The sequence below is a fragment of the Hippopotamus amphibius genome, chromosome X, assembly GCF_030028045.1.
Source record: "Hippopotamus amphibius kiboko isolate mHipAmp2 chromosome X, mHipAmp2.hap2, whole genome shotgun sequence".
In the NCBI taxonomy this organism is placed as follows: domain Eukaryota; kingdom Metazoa; phylum Chordata; class Mammalia; order Artiodactyla; family Hippopotamidae; genus Hippopotamus; species Hippopotamus amphibius.
This window is the reverse complement of record NC_080203.1, coordinates 17,877,133-17,891,709: the sequence shown is the minus strand read 5'-3', so window position 1 is coordinate 17,891,709 and position 14,577 is coordinate 17,877,133.

Here is a 14,577-nt window from a genome sequence, read left to right as displayed (position 1 = left end):
ATAGTGATACAATCCTACCTCAAGAAACAAGAAACATCCCAAATAAACAATTTAACCTTACACCTAAAGAAATTAGAGAAAGAAGAGCAATCAAAACCCAAGGTTAGTAGATGGAGAGAAATCATAAAGATCAGAGCAGAAATAAATGAAATAGAGACAAAGAAAACCATAGCAAAAATCAATAAAACTAAAAGCTGGTTCTTTGAAGAGATAAATAATATTGATAAACCTCTAGCAAGACTCATCAAGAAAAAGAGGGAGAGGACTCAAATCCATAAAATCAGAAATGAAGCAGGAGAAGTTACAATGGACACCGCAGAAATAAAAAGCACCATAAGAGATTACTACAAGCAACTATATGCCAATAAAATGGACAACCTGGAGGAAATGGACAGATTCTTAGAAAGGTATAACCTTCCAAGACTGAATCAGGAAGACATAGAAAACATGAACAGACCAATCACGAGTAATGAAATTGAAACTGTGATTAAAAATCTCCCAACAAACAGAAGTCCAGGACCAGGTGGATTCACAGGTGAAGTTTATCAAACATTTAGAGAAGAGCTAACACCCATCCTTCTCAAAATCTTCCAAAACTTCGCAGAGGAAGGAACACTCCCAAACGCATTTTATGAAGCTACCATCACCCTGATACCAAAACCAGACAAAGACACTACAGAAAAACAAAACTACAGACCAATATCACTGATGAATTTAGATGCAAAAATCCTCAGCAAAATACTAGCCAACAGAATCCAACAACACATTAAAAGGATCATACACCATGATCAAGTGGCGTTTATCCCTGGAATGCAAGGATTCTTCAATATATGCAAATCAATCAATGTGATACACCATATTAACAAACTGAAGGATAAAAACCACATGATCATCTCAATAGATGCAGAAAAAGCTTTTGACAAAATTCAACACCCATTTATGATAAAAACTCTCCAGAAGGTGGGCATAGAGGGAACCTACCTCAACATAATAAAGGCCATATATGACAAACCCACAGCAAACATTCTCAATGGTGAAAAACTGCAAGCATTCCCTCTAAGATCAGGAATAAGACAAGGGTGCCCACTCTCACCATTATTATTCAACATAGTTTTGGATGTCCTTGCCACAGCAATCAGAGAAGAAAAAGAAAGAAAAGGAATCCAAATTGGAAAAGAAGAAGTAAAACTGTCACTGTTCACAGATGACATGATACTATACATAGAAAATCCTAAAGATGCCACCAGAAAACTACTTGAACTCATCAATGAATTTGGTAAAGTTGCAGGATACAAAATTAACACACAGAAATCTCTTGCATTTCTATACATCAACAATGAAAGATCAGAAAGTGAAATTAAGGAAACAATCCCATTCACCTTTGCAACAAAAAGAATAAAACACCTAGGAATAAACCTAAACAAGGAGGCAAAAGACCTGTACTCAGAAAACTATAAGACACTAATGAAAGAAATCAAAGAAGACACAAACAGATGGAGGGACATACCCTGTTCTTGGATTGGAAGAATCAACATTGTGAAAATGACTGTACTATCCAAAGCAATTTACAGATTCAATGCAATCCCTGTCAAATTACCAATGGCATTTTTCACAGAATTAGAACAAGAAATTTTACGATTTGTATGGAAATGCAAAAGACCTCAAATAGCCAAAGAAATCTTGAGAAGGAAAGAAAGAGTTGGTGGAATCAGGCTTCCTGTCTTCAAACTACACTACAAGTATACAGTGATCAAGGCAGTATGGTCCTGGCACAAAAACATAAATATATATCAATGCAACAGGATAGAAAGCCCAGAGATAAACTATAGTCAACTAATCTATGACATAGGAGGCAAGGATATACAATGGAGAAAAGGCAGCCTCTTCAATAAGTGGTGCTGGGAAAACTGGACAGCTACATGGAAAAGAATGAATTTAGAACACTCCTTAACACGATACATAAAAATAAATTCAAAATGGATTAAAGACCTAAATGTAAGGCCAGACGCTATAAAACTCCTAGAGGAAAACATAGGAAGAACACTCTTCGACGTAAATAACAGCAAGATCTTTTTTGATCCATCCCCAGAATAATGGAAATAAAAACAAAAATAAATAAGTGGGACCTAATGAAACTTCAAAGCTTCTGCACAGCAAAGGAAACTATGAGGAAGACGAAAAGACAACCCTCAGAATGGGAGAAATATTTGCAAACGAATCAACAGACAAAGGATTAATCTCCCAAATATATAAACAGTTCATGCAGCTCAATATCAAAACAACAAACAATCCAATCAAATGGGCAGAAGACCTAAATAGGCATTTCTCCAAAGAAGACATACAGAGGGCCAAGAGGCACATGAAAAGCTGCTCAACATCATTAATTATTAGAGAAATGCACCTCAAAACTGCAATGAGGTAGCACCTCACAACAGTCAGAATGGGCATCATCAGAAAATCTACAAACAGTAAATGCTGGAGAGGGTGTGGAGAAAAGGGAATGCTCTTGCATTGCTGGTGGAAATGTAAATTGATACAGCCACTATGGAAAACAGTATGGAGGTTCCTTGCCAAACTAAGAATAGAACTACCATATGACCCAGAAATCCCACTGCTGGGCATATTCCCAGAGAACACCATAATTCAAAAAGACACATGCACTCCAATGTTCATTGCAGCCCTATTTACAATAGCCAGGACATGGAAGCAACCTAAATGTCCATCAACAGATGAATGGATAAAGAAGATGTGGTACATATATACAATGGAATATAACTCTGCTGTAAAAAGCAATGAAACTGGGACATTTTTAGAGACATGGATGGACCTAAAGACTGTCATACAGAGTGAAGTGAGTCAGAAAGAGAAAAACAAATATTGTATATTAACACATATATGTGGACTATAGAAAAATGGTACAAATCAACCTGTTTGCAAGGCAGAAATAGAGACACAGATGTAGAGAACAAACATATGGACACCAAGTGGGGAAAGTGGGGAGGGTTGAGGGGGGAATGAATTGGGAGATTGGGATACCAAATTGTACACTCTAAATATATGCAGTTTATTGTAAAAAAATAAATAAATGAAAAGTTTTAAAATAAATAAATAAATAAATAAATATATCTTGCCACTCCCTTCTGGCTTGCAGTTTCTGCTGAGAAATCAGCTGTTAACCTTATGGGAGTTCCTTTGTATATTATTTGTTGTTTTTCTCTTGTTGCTTTGAATAACTTTTCTCTGTCTTTAATTTTTGTCAGTTTGACTATTATAAGTCTTGGTGTGTTTCTCCTTGGGTTTAACCTGCCTGGGACTCTCTGCGCTTCCTGGACCTGGGGAGCTATTTCCTTTCCCATGTTAGGGAAGTTTCCAACTATAATCTCTTCCAATATTTTCTTGGGTCCTTTCTCTCTCTTTTCTCCTTCTGGGACCCCTATAATGCGAATGTTGATGCGTTTAACATTGTCCCAGAGGTCTCTTAGGCTGTCTTCAGTTCTTTTCATTCTTTTTTTCTTTATTCTTTTCTGCATCAGTGATTATCACCATTCTGTCTTCCAGCTCACTTATTCGCCCTTCTGCCTCAGTTAATCTGCTATTGGTTCCTTCTAGTGTATTTTTCATTTCAGTTATTGTGTTGCATATCTCTGTTTGTTTGTTCTTTAATTCTTCTAGGTCTTTGGTAAACTTTTCAATCTTTGCATCCAGTCTTTTTTCAAAGTCCTGGGTCATCTTCACCATCATTATTCTGAATTATTTTTCTGGAAGGGTGCCTCTCTCCTCTTCATTTAGTTGTTTTCCTGGGGTTTTATCCTGTCCCTTCATCTGGTACAAAGTCCTCTGCTTTTTCATTTTCTCTGCTTTTTGTGGCTGTGGTTTTCAGTTCCACAAGATGAAATACTGCTGATACTGCTTGATACTGCTGTCTGCTCTCTTGTGAAGGAAGCTATCTAGGACTCTCATGCATGCTTCCTGATGGGAGGGACTGATGGTGGGTTGGGCTGGGTGGGCAGAGCTCAGTAAGACCTTAATCCGATTTGGTGGGCAGAGCTCAGTAAGACTTTAATCTGCTTGTCTGCCAATGGGTGGGGCTGTGTTACCACCCTGTTTGTTGTTTGGCCTGAGGCTACCTAGCACTGGAGCCTACCGGCTCTTTGGTGGGGCTAATGGCAGACTCTGGGAGGGCTCACACCAATGAGCATTTCCCACAGCCCCTGCCCCCAGTGTCCCTGTCTCCTAGGTGAGCCACAGCTGCCCCCCACCTCTACAGGCAACCCTCCAACACCAGCAGGTAGGTCTGGTTCAGTCTCCTATGGGGTCACTGCTCCTTTCCCATGGGTCCTGGTGAGCACACTTTTTTTGTGTGCCCTCCAAGAGTGGAGTCTCTTTTCCCCCCAGTCCTGTGGAGGTCCTGCAATCACATCCCACTGGCTTTCAAAGTCTGATTCTCTGGGGATTCCTCCTCCCATTGATGGACTCCCAGGTTGGGAAGCCTGACGTGGAGCTCAGTACCCTCACTTTAGTGGGTGGACTTCTGCAGTATAACTGTTCTCCAGTTTGTGAGTCCCCCACCCAGCATTTATGGGATTTGATTTTAATGTGATTGCACCCCTCCTACCATCTCGTTGTGGCTTCTCCTTTGTCTCTAGATGTGGGGTGTCTTTTTTGGTGAGTTCCAGTGTCTTTCTGTCAATGATTGTTCAGCAGTTAGTTGTAATTCTGGTGCTCTTGCAAGAGGGAGTGAGCACACGTCCTCCTACTCCGCCACCTTGATCATATCTCTAATTTTTATATTCTGATACAAATGATTCATGAACCGCTTGTGGAGAAACCTGAATCCTTACATGAAAGTCCCAACCCTATGGGAGGATTGGCATCTTAGCTTCCACACGTTTTGCAAAATACAGCAATATTTCTTAAAGTCAAATCTGCATATACCTCAGGATCACATTAAAATGCAGACTCTGATTCAGTAGGTCCAGTGTGGAGTCTGAGATTCTGCATTTTACCAATAAATGGTTTTTTAAAAAATAAATAAATAAAAAGGCTTGGATAGTGATGCGAAGTTTGAAACAGCAGGGTGGCGACCTCCCTAAACCTGGTCCTCCATAAAAGCAAAGAAACACTGGCAGAAATTGTCAAAGTCCACTTGTTCCATACTCTGGAAATTAGCCAAAGGGTTGCAACACTCTGAGATGCTTTTATTCAAACAAAACTGTGGAATCTCATAAGAACAGCAAGAACAGCAGGGTTTATGGCTTTTTAGCTTGGTCTAGTCCCATACCCTTCTCCCTAGCTTCGTGGGACCCTTAAAACCCAGCAGCCTGAAAATCACAGTAGCTATGAAAACCATCAACCTGAAAAATGAACCAAAAAAAGCCCAAGTGGAAACAGCCCAAATGTCCTTCCTTTAATAGTGATTATCTATGACTGGAGAGTGAGATTTGAGAGACTTTTGCTTTTTTACTTTATACCTCTTCTATACAATTAAATTGTTACGAGTTCTACTTTAAAAATAAATAACAGTAATAAAGATAAAACAGAGGAAGAGAGGGTTCCTAAAAATGCTCTAATGGTTAAGGAGTGGTAGATGGAAGTTGTGTACAGAACTATTCATGGCTATTTCTAATTTAAAATCTATATAAAACATTGATGTTCTTTTTATGTGATGCGCCATCTTTAACACTGCATTTTAGTGAAAGCCAAAAAATGTTTCTAAGAGCTTTAACAGACTCACATTTGACCTTTAGTTCCTGATTCTACTTTCGCTGCCAGGTTCTAAGTTCATCAACTGTAAATTTTCTTACCATGATGGTTTTTAGGGACATAACCATAGCAAGTGGGAAGAGAGTATGGTATAGGACTTTATCTGGCAAGCTTACTTTACTACTCTACAAAAATTTCTATTAGTTAACTCAGCTATAATCTTAAAAGCTAAACAAAAGCAATTATAAGCAGCTTTTAAAGCCCCTCCTGGAGCCCAAAACTATTTTTGACAGTCAGTGCAGAATAACGTTTCCTGCGCCCAAAAGGTACATTAGCAGGAAGACTTTAGGTTGCCGCCTAACTGTGATAACATTCCCACAATTCTCTAGTATGCCATCCGTGTGAATGAACCTAGGAAAAAAATCTGCCAGGAAAAAATCCCCCACCTTCCATTCCATACACAACAATTACTCATGTTTTGAGACAAGGAAGTAACCTGCACGGTTCAAATTCTCCCCATGATTATTAGAAAGAATCTCTGCTTAAGACTAGGATGTAACCACTGTGATAGAATCTCCTACAATTACCCATTGACCATGGATGGGATTCAGATGGTCTTTGATGGCCCTGAAATTGTGGGAATAATTTTGTGCTAATGTGAATTTGAGAGAGTGTCTGTTGCTTTCATTAGTTTCCTAAGATGGCCTGTGGCCAAAAGAAATATAAGATACACTGATCTAAGGGTTTCCTGGCTTGAGACTAGGAAGTAACAGACTGATGAAAGACATTCCTTTACCCCCACTTCCCCCTGATTCTTCAAAGAAAGTTCTGAGTCTGGAGTTATCCCTATACCTGCAGTTTCTTTGACACTATATCCAGGCAGAGGATGGAAGCACTGAGGGGAGGACTGGAGGTGGGAAAACATGGCAATGACAGATGGGTACTTGTAAGGTCCTGAACTGAAAGAGTCTTCAGGGAGAAAGATCTGTCCCAGCTTTGAGAGTAACCCTAGTCTTAGCCAGGCTGTGAAGCCTAGAGGAGAGGGAAGCTGGATGTTTCAGGATGTGAGGACCAGGCAATGACTAATGATTGCCATGTTAGGAATCATCATAGATCTAATGACATCACAATTCCAGAAATCTCAGTCCTTGACTAACTGTGTGCACTTGGGCAAGACCCTGAACCTTTGGAGATCGTACTTCCTTCTCTGCAGACTGTGAATTTTGGACTAATGACACTCACAAGCATGTATCATTTTGAGTTTTGGGTTTTAAATTTTATTTTTCCAAAACTTGGAAGAACCTGACTTCAAAGCTAATTTGAACTAAGTAAGATGTGACTAAGGTGATCACCTATATAGAGTACCTACCTGGGACCCTGAGATGCCTCACACCACACTAGAGTAGGTTTTGATGTCTCAATTGCTATCTTTGAGTATTTGGATTGAATGAGATGCCAAGAGGAAAAGGCAGGAAGTGGAATGATGCTCTGAGCTGCAGCCAGAAAATTGCTGTTTGAAGAGGAGAACTAGATGCATTAATCCTTCTGGTGGAGGCAGCAGAACTGATCAGAGGGAGACTAGGAGACGATTCTGTTTGGGGGTGCAACTTTATCACATGGACCAAAAAAAATCTTGGAGGGATGATTCTTAGTCAATCTATGTAGAGGATAACCATAGAGACTCGCCTATTCTCTCAAAGCTGAAGGCTATATTTGTGGAGCATTAAACTTCAGAAGTAGTTGATGAAATGTATATTACTGGCAGGAATGTCAATTGCTCTAACTCTTTCTGGAAGCAGCTTTCAAATATTTAGTAAGAGCCATGAAACTATTTGTACCTCCTGAAATTCCCATTTTGGACACTATCCTAAGGAAATGATCCAAATGATTGAAAATTCATTGTGCACAGATTGTCATCAGGGTGCCATTGATTTTACCAGAATATGGGAAAATGATGCATAAAGTATGTAAAACAACTGATGTTCACTGTCTTCTAACCTCTCCCCAATTCCCCAGCCCCCACCAGCTGCCTAGAATCCACACACACGCTCTTCTTTCCATTCATTTACTTGCAAAAATGCTCCTTATTGTAATGTCACCATGTCACATGCGTTATGCCAAAGGCACTCACCCCCTTCCCAAAGGAGGCAACCCAAAGTCTCATCATTGTTTTACATCAAGCTTCAAGTGCTGTACCTCTGGGTGATGATCCTTCTTCTTGTTCCTTTCTGCATGTGGCACTTCATAATTCAAAGACCCACAGTTAAAGGATAACATTAACAATACAACTGATACAAGATGAGAACAAGATAACAGAATACCTGCAATACAATAGCTATTAGAAAGGGGGAGGGGAGAAATCACCCTTGGTGGTCCCCAAATTCTCACGTATCTCACGTTCTGCAGGAGAGGAGAAGCAGGGGCTCCTCATTCTGACAAGGTATGAGTTTCTTAGGCAACCTTTCTTCTGCTTTCTGGGAAGATCAACATTGTCCATTTTTGTTGTGGCCACATCTGAGGAAGGCATGGGGAAGGAGACACCTTCTGGGACGTAGCAGCCCACTTCCTGGTGGCAGGCTGTGTGAATGGTGGGCAAGAACTAACAGGTCCTTGATGGTGAGGCTGCAGCTTTCTCCAGCAAGATGACCCCTTTAGCAACTGAGGAGGTTAGACATGTCTTTGCTTCTGGTCAATTTTATAGACTGATGACTAAAGCAGACAGTTACCAAACGCTAGATTCCAGACTGGGTAGTTTTGTCTCTTAACATCAATTCGTGTTGGCTAAGCCCGTTCCCCTGTCTCTGAGTTTAATGACCTCCTTGGTTTTTGCTTTAGGATAATTCACAGCAATACCCTGGGATGGAGAAGCTCCTAAAGGATAATTGGTATCTTTCCCAGGTAGGGTATGTCCAGCCTAAGGTGTTTGGGAAAGGCTGAGAGGATCAGCCTCTGGCTCCTTCAAGGTCTTTGTCTTCACTGGTCCCACGTTCAACTTGGAGCAGATAATTGGGCTTTGTCCACCCTGCACAATTGTCTGACTCAGCCATCCTGGAGTGCAGGCTGCAGGACTTCTATTAGGAGTGTTGTGTTTTCTTCCCTCTCTGCCTTCAGATGGATCAGCTTCATCACCCAAAATTTGTCTCTTGCTTGTAGAACCTTTCTGAATGCCACAAGGAGCAACTAAAACAACACTGGTTTCTCGATTCTCTACTAAATCACATAAGGCTCTAGCCTTATTAGGCATAGAGTTTACAAAAAATGACCACTTTGAGGCCACACACCTGATTGGCCCATTTCCCAAGTCAAGATAGAGGGCTTTTCACTGCCACTCACCCAACCTTAGCTCAGACAATTCTACATTATTTGGCTTGCTCCTTTGCCAGACCCTACTTCTAGGGACCAATTTCTGCATAGGAACCCTTTAGTTGCCTATGTCAGCAAAATATAATTGCTGTGTTCTTGTGATAAATTTAACTGAATGGGTGTCAAGTAATGCTGGGTCATGAGATGGGGGTGGAGGAGTGAAAATTTTCCATACTTCGTTTTTAGTCTTTCTGTTGCCTATCAGTGCTTCTTAGGCCCCAATATTTGGGTAGTTTGAAGGTGTCAGTGCCCTTCAGCAATGATCACCACGAACACATCTGCCGTCAAACAAGTTGGGTTTACTACTCATTTTGCAGTGAGTAAGAATGAACATCGTGGAGAAATAATGAGGTCTTTCAGTAAAAAAAGGTGTGATGGAGTTCTTCTGAGTATGTAGGACTGAAGGGTAAAGGGGGGCCAGAAAGTGATATTAGCAAGAAAGTAATTGAAGGATTGGATCTGGCAGTTCAGGCTGAATAAGAAGTCATGTCTGAAAGATAATTTGGAGGACAGGGGAGAGGACACAATCAACAATACCCAATACTAGAGAGATGACCAGAAAGAAAAAGACAACTTTGTCAAGACCACATCAATTGAATGATGGGGGTAGAAGCCAGATTGCAATAGCTGAGGAGTACATAAGAGAGTAAGGTGTGAAGGCAACAAATATAGACAATTCTTTTGAGAAGCATGACCTTGAGGGAAGAAGAAAGGTCAATAGCTAAAGATAGAGTCAAGGGTACTGATTATGTTGGTGTAATTTTTTTTTTTAATTTTTTAAATTGAGGCATAGTTGATTTATGCTCCCCTCCTTTTAAAAAAGCTTTAGTTATCTATTTATTTATTTATTTATTGGCTGTGTTGGGTCTTAGTTGCAGTATTTGGGATCTTTCACTGTGGCATGGGCTATTTGTTGAGGTGCACCAGCTTCTCTCTAGTTGTGGAGCCCGGGCTCCAGAGCATGCGGGCTTGTGTGCTGTGGTGTGTGGGCTTACAGGATCTTAGTTCCCCTATCATGGATCGAACAGGCATCCCCTGCATTGCAAGATGGATTCTCAACCACTAGACCACCAGGGAAGTACCTATGTTGGTGTTATTTTTAATGGGAAAGACTTGAATTTGTTTAAATGTTGATGAGAAATATTAAAGAGTGGAGAAGAGGTTGAAAATAGAAGGTGCAAGGGAGGAATGGAGGAAAGGGGTCAGGAAGGGATGCATTCAAATGGTTGAAGGGCTACCATTTCCTTCACTATATAAGTCTTGAAAATGCAGTGGTAATCAAAACCGAAAGCATGGGTGGAAAGATTGGGCTCAAAAGGAGAGACCCCTCTTCCTCTGTGGCAAGAAGGGAGGCGGCAAGGATAGCTGCTAAAGTCAGTGGGTTTTTAGTGGCTTGAAAGTAGAAAGTTGAGGGGCTTCCTGCTTAAAATGTCCATTTTCCCTGAAGATTAGGAAGCAAAGTCCTTTTACTATGACTCAGGATTAAAAGTAGGACATGGAAAAATGTGACGGTTAATTTGATGTGTTAACTTGGCTGGGACACACTGCCCAGATATTTGGCCAAACACTGGGCTAGATGTTGCCATGAAGGTATTCTACAGATGAGATTAACATTTGTCAGTACACTGTGAGTAAAGTGGATTACCCTCTATAATATGGGTGGGCCTCATCAGATGAAGACCTTGAGAGCAAAAGACTGAGATCATCTGAGGAAGAAGGAATTATGTCAACTCAAAGGAATTGAGCCTTTGGATTCAGGCTGCAACATCAACTCCTCCTGAGTCCCCAGCTTGCTGGCCTGCCTTGCAGATTTCAGACCTGCCAGCCCCCACAATCACATGAACTAATTCCTCAAAATCCTGATAGATAGGAGAAGAAAGATGGCGGCAAAGTGGAAGGACGTGGAACACATCCCTCTCCACAGATGCATTAGGAATACACCAAAAGATGCAATAATTCCCACAGAGAACCAGCTGAACACCAGCAAATGACCTCGGACACCAGAAAGGACTGCAAAGATCCTGACATAACTGGGTAGAACAGAGGGGAAAAAAATAAAATAAAAAGGAGAAAGAGAAGGAGAAGAAAGGAAAGGGATGGGTCCCACATCCTGGGGTGGGGGGATCTGAAACAGAGGGGAGATTGCCAAATTCAGAGAAAAGTTCCTTATCTGTTGGGTAAACCCCTTCTCCAGCAGGGAGTTTCCCTGGGTCAGAAGGGAGGCATTTGGGACTGTTCAAAGAAGGTGAAGCAGCTGACCTGTGGCAGACAGGAAAGAGTGAGAAATACAAGGGGAGTCTGCACCATGGCTCAGCTTGTCTGGACTAAGATATTGGTTCACAGCTGAACAAGAGGACTGGGAGCTGGAAAGTGGGAACTGGAGAACTATTTCAGGGTAAGAAACATTTTTGGCAGTGGGGAGACAGACTGAGAGGACAGAGGGAAGAAATCTGCAGCAGAGAGCACCTACCACGGAAAACTGGGCATCCATGGCAGTGGCTCGATACTGCTGACTCACAAGCAGCGGGAAGGAGCTGCGGGTGTAACTTCTGTCTCAGTGCCTGCAAGGGACAAAGGAAGGAGCCCTGTGGGCCTGGCTAATGCACTCAAGGATAGCAAAGGCCCCCAGGCGGGGCTGGCCTAGAGCCTACAGCTGAGAGCCAAAAGTCTGCAGAGTGACCCAGCTCTGGAGACATTCTGTTTACACCTGAGCCGCCAGTGTCCCTCTGCAACAGGCAACGCCACAGCCTACTGAGCCACCGTGGGGCAGGGCACCACTGCTCACTCACTCCCAGGGGAAGGAGCCACTGTTGTACTCTCTCTCTCCCCACACATTGGTGCTTACAGACAAAAAATAAAGGAAGCTCTGCTGGTCACAGAGTAATACAAAAAAATCCAAGGCAGGTAGAAGGACACTTACAGCTGAGACCCCAAGGAAACAGAAATATTAATTCTATTGATCTGGTCCTTTCTGGAGTCAGTTTTAGTTTTCTTTTCCTTTCTTTATTTTATTAATTATGAACTTAGTCCTAAAGGATCTACAGGTTTTAAAACATATTTTTTATTCTATTTTTATTCGTTTTTTATTTTTAGCCTTTTTATATATTTCTATTTCTAGCTAAGTTTTTTGTAGTGCTGACTGTATCTCTCCTACCTTCTTTTCATCTCTATCTTTTATACATTTCTATTTCTTTCTTTTTCTTTTCATATTTCCAGTTACACTATGCTCTTCTGTTGCCCTGTCCTCTCTCCTTTTTCAGTTCATTTTATCTTAATATACTTATAAGCAATATTATTGGTCTGCTCTGTTTCCTTGCTTTATTCTTCAGATGACACACTGCTTTGGTTTTTATTATTAGCTTTTGTCTTTATCTTAGTTCTAAGTATAATTGTCTGATTTCATTCTGAGAATCTTCAGTCTGCCTGGTGGTACTCTTGCTCTTTATTATATTTGATCCTAGCTTTCAAAATCTCCTTGGATTTGTGTTTGTGTGGTTTTTTTTTTTTTTGTCTGTTTGTTTTGTTTTGTTTTGTTTTGTTTTGAATTTCTGTTGGTTTTCTCTTTGATTGTCTGATGGCATACTGGGGTTCTTCTGTCAGGTCTTTCTAGTGCCTTATGTTCTATTGGATTCAGTATTTGTGTGTCTTATACATGTATGTGTTTCCTTGACTTAGTATTTGTTTGACTCAACACTCTGCCATTAGTCTGGGGCTTGGATAGTCTTCTTTAAACCCCTTTATTGCTGGGACAAGCAACCTCTGAAGTCTGGAATACTCCATCAGAAGTCACGTAGAAGGCTCTGGGGAGGGAGCACTGAATCCAGGACGCTAGACTACTAGGAACTCCTCAGACACAGGGAAGATTAACTGCGGAGAACTCTCACAGACCCCTGTATTGGAGTCTAGGACTCAGCTTTGTCCGACTGTCTGCAACTGCCAGTGCTGGACACCTCACACCAAACTACAAACAAGACAGGAACACAAACCCACCCATCAGCACACAGACTACCTAAAGCCATATGAACCTCACAGATACCCTAAAACACACCACCTGACATGGCCCTGCTCATCAGAGAGAAAAGACACAGAGCCACACACCAAAAAGCTGACACCAGACACCCCCACCAGGGAGCCTACTCAAGACACTGGACAAACCTCACCACAGGGGGCAGAGGGCAGAAACAAGAGGGATTACTACTAGGCAGCATAAGGAAAGGAGAGAGCAAATCCTATAAATTAGACAAAATGAGAAAACAAAGAAACACCATGCAGGCAAAGGAGTAGGAAAAAAACCCACAAGACCAAATCAATGAAGAGGAAATAGGCAAACTGCCTGAAAAAGAATTCAGAGTAATGAGAGTAAAGATGATCCAAAATCTCCATAACAAAATACAGAAAATACAAGAAACAGTTAATAAGGACTCAAAAGAACTAAAGAGCAAACAAACAGTAATGGACAACAAAATAACCGAAATTAAAAATGCTCTAGATGGTATAAACAGCAGAATAACTGAGGCAGAAGAATGAATAGAGAGTTGGAAGATAGAATGGGGGAAATAACTGCCACAGAGCAGGAAAGAGAAAAGAGAGTATAAAGAAAGGAAGACAGTCTCAGAGACCTCAGGGATAACATTAAGCACACCAACATTTGAATCATAGGCATCCCAGAAGAAGAAGAAAAAAAGAAAGGATCTAAAAAAATATTTGAACAGGTTATAGTGGAAAACTTCCCCAACATGGGAAAGGAAATAATTAATCAAGTCCAATAAGTGCAGAGAGTCCCATACAGAATAAACCCAAGGAGAAATACACCAAGGCATATATTAATCAAACTAATGAAAATTAAACACAAAGAAAAAATATTAAAAGCAGCAAGAGAAAAGCAACAAATAATATATAAAGGAAAACCCATAAGGATAACAGCTGATCTTTCTGCAGAAACTCTGTAGGCCAGAAGGGAATGGCAGGATATACTGAAAGTCCTGAAAGAGAAAAACCTACAGCCAAGAATACTCTACCCAGGAAGAATCTCATTCAGATTTGAGGGAGAAATCAAAAGCTTTACAGACAAGCAAAAGTTATGAGAATTCAGCACCACCAAAGCAGCCTTACAACAATTGCTAAAGGAACTTTTCTAAGTAGGAAACACAAGAGAAGGAAAAGACCTACGAAAACAAACCCAAAACAATTAAGAAAATGGTGATAGGAACACACGTCAATAATCATCTTAAATGTAAACGGATTAAATGCTCCAACCAAAAGACACAGGGTGGCTGAATGGATACAAAAACATGACCCTTCTATATGCTGCCTGCAAGAAACTCACTTCAGACCAAGGGACACATATAGACTGAAAGTAAAGGGATGGAAAAAGATATTCCATGCAAATGGAAGTCAAAAGAAAGCTGGAGTAGCAATACTCATATCAGACAAATTATACTTTAAAGTAAAGCCTATTACAAGAGACAATGAAGGACACTACACATTGATCATCTTGGGTCACAAATCAAG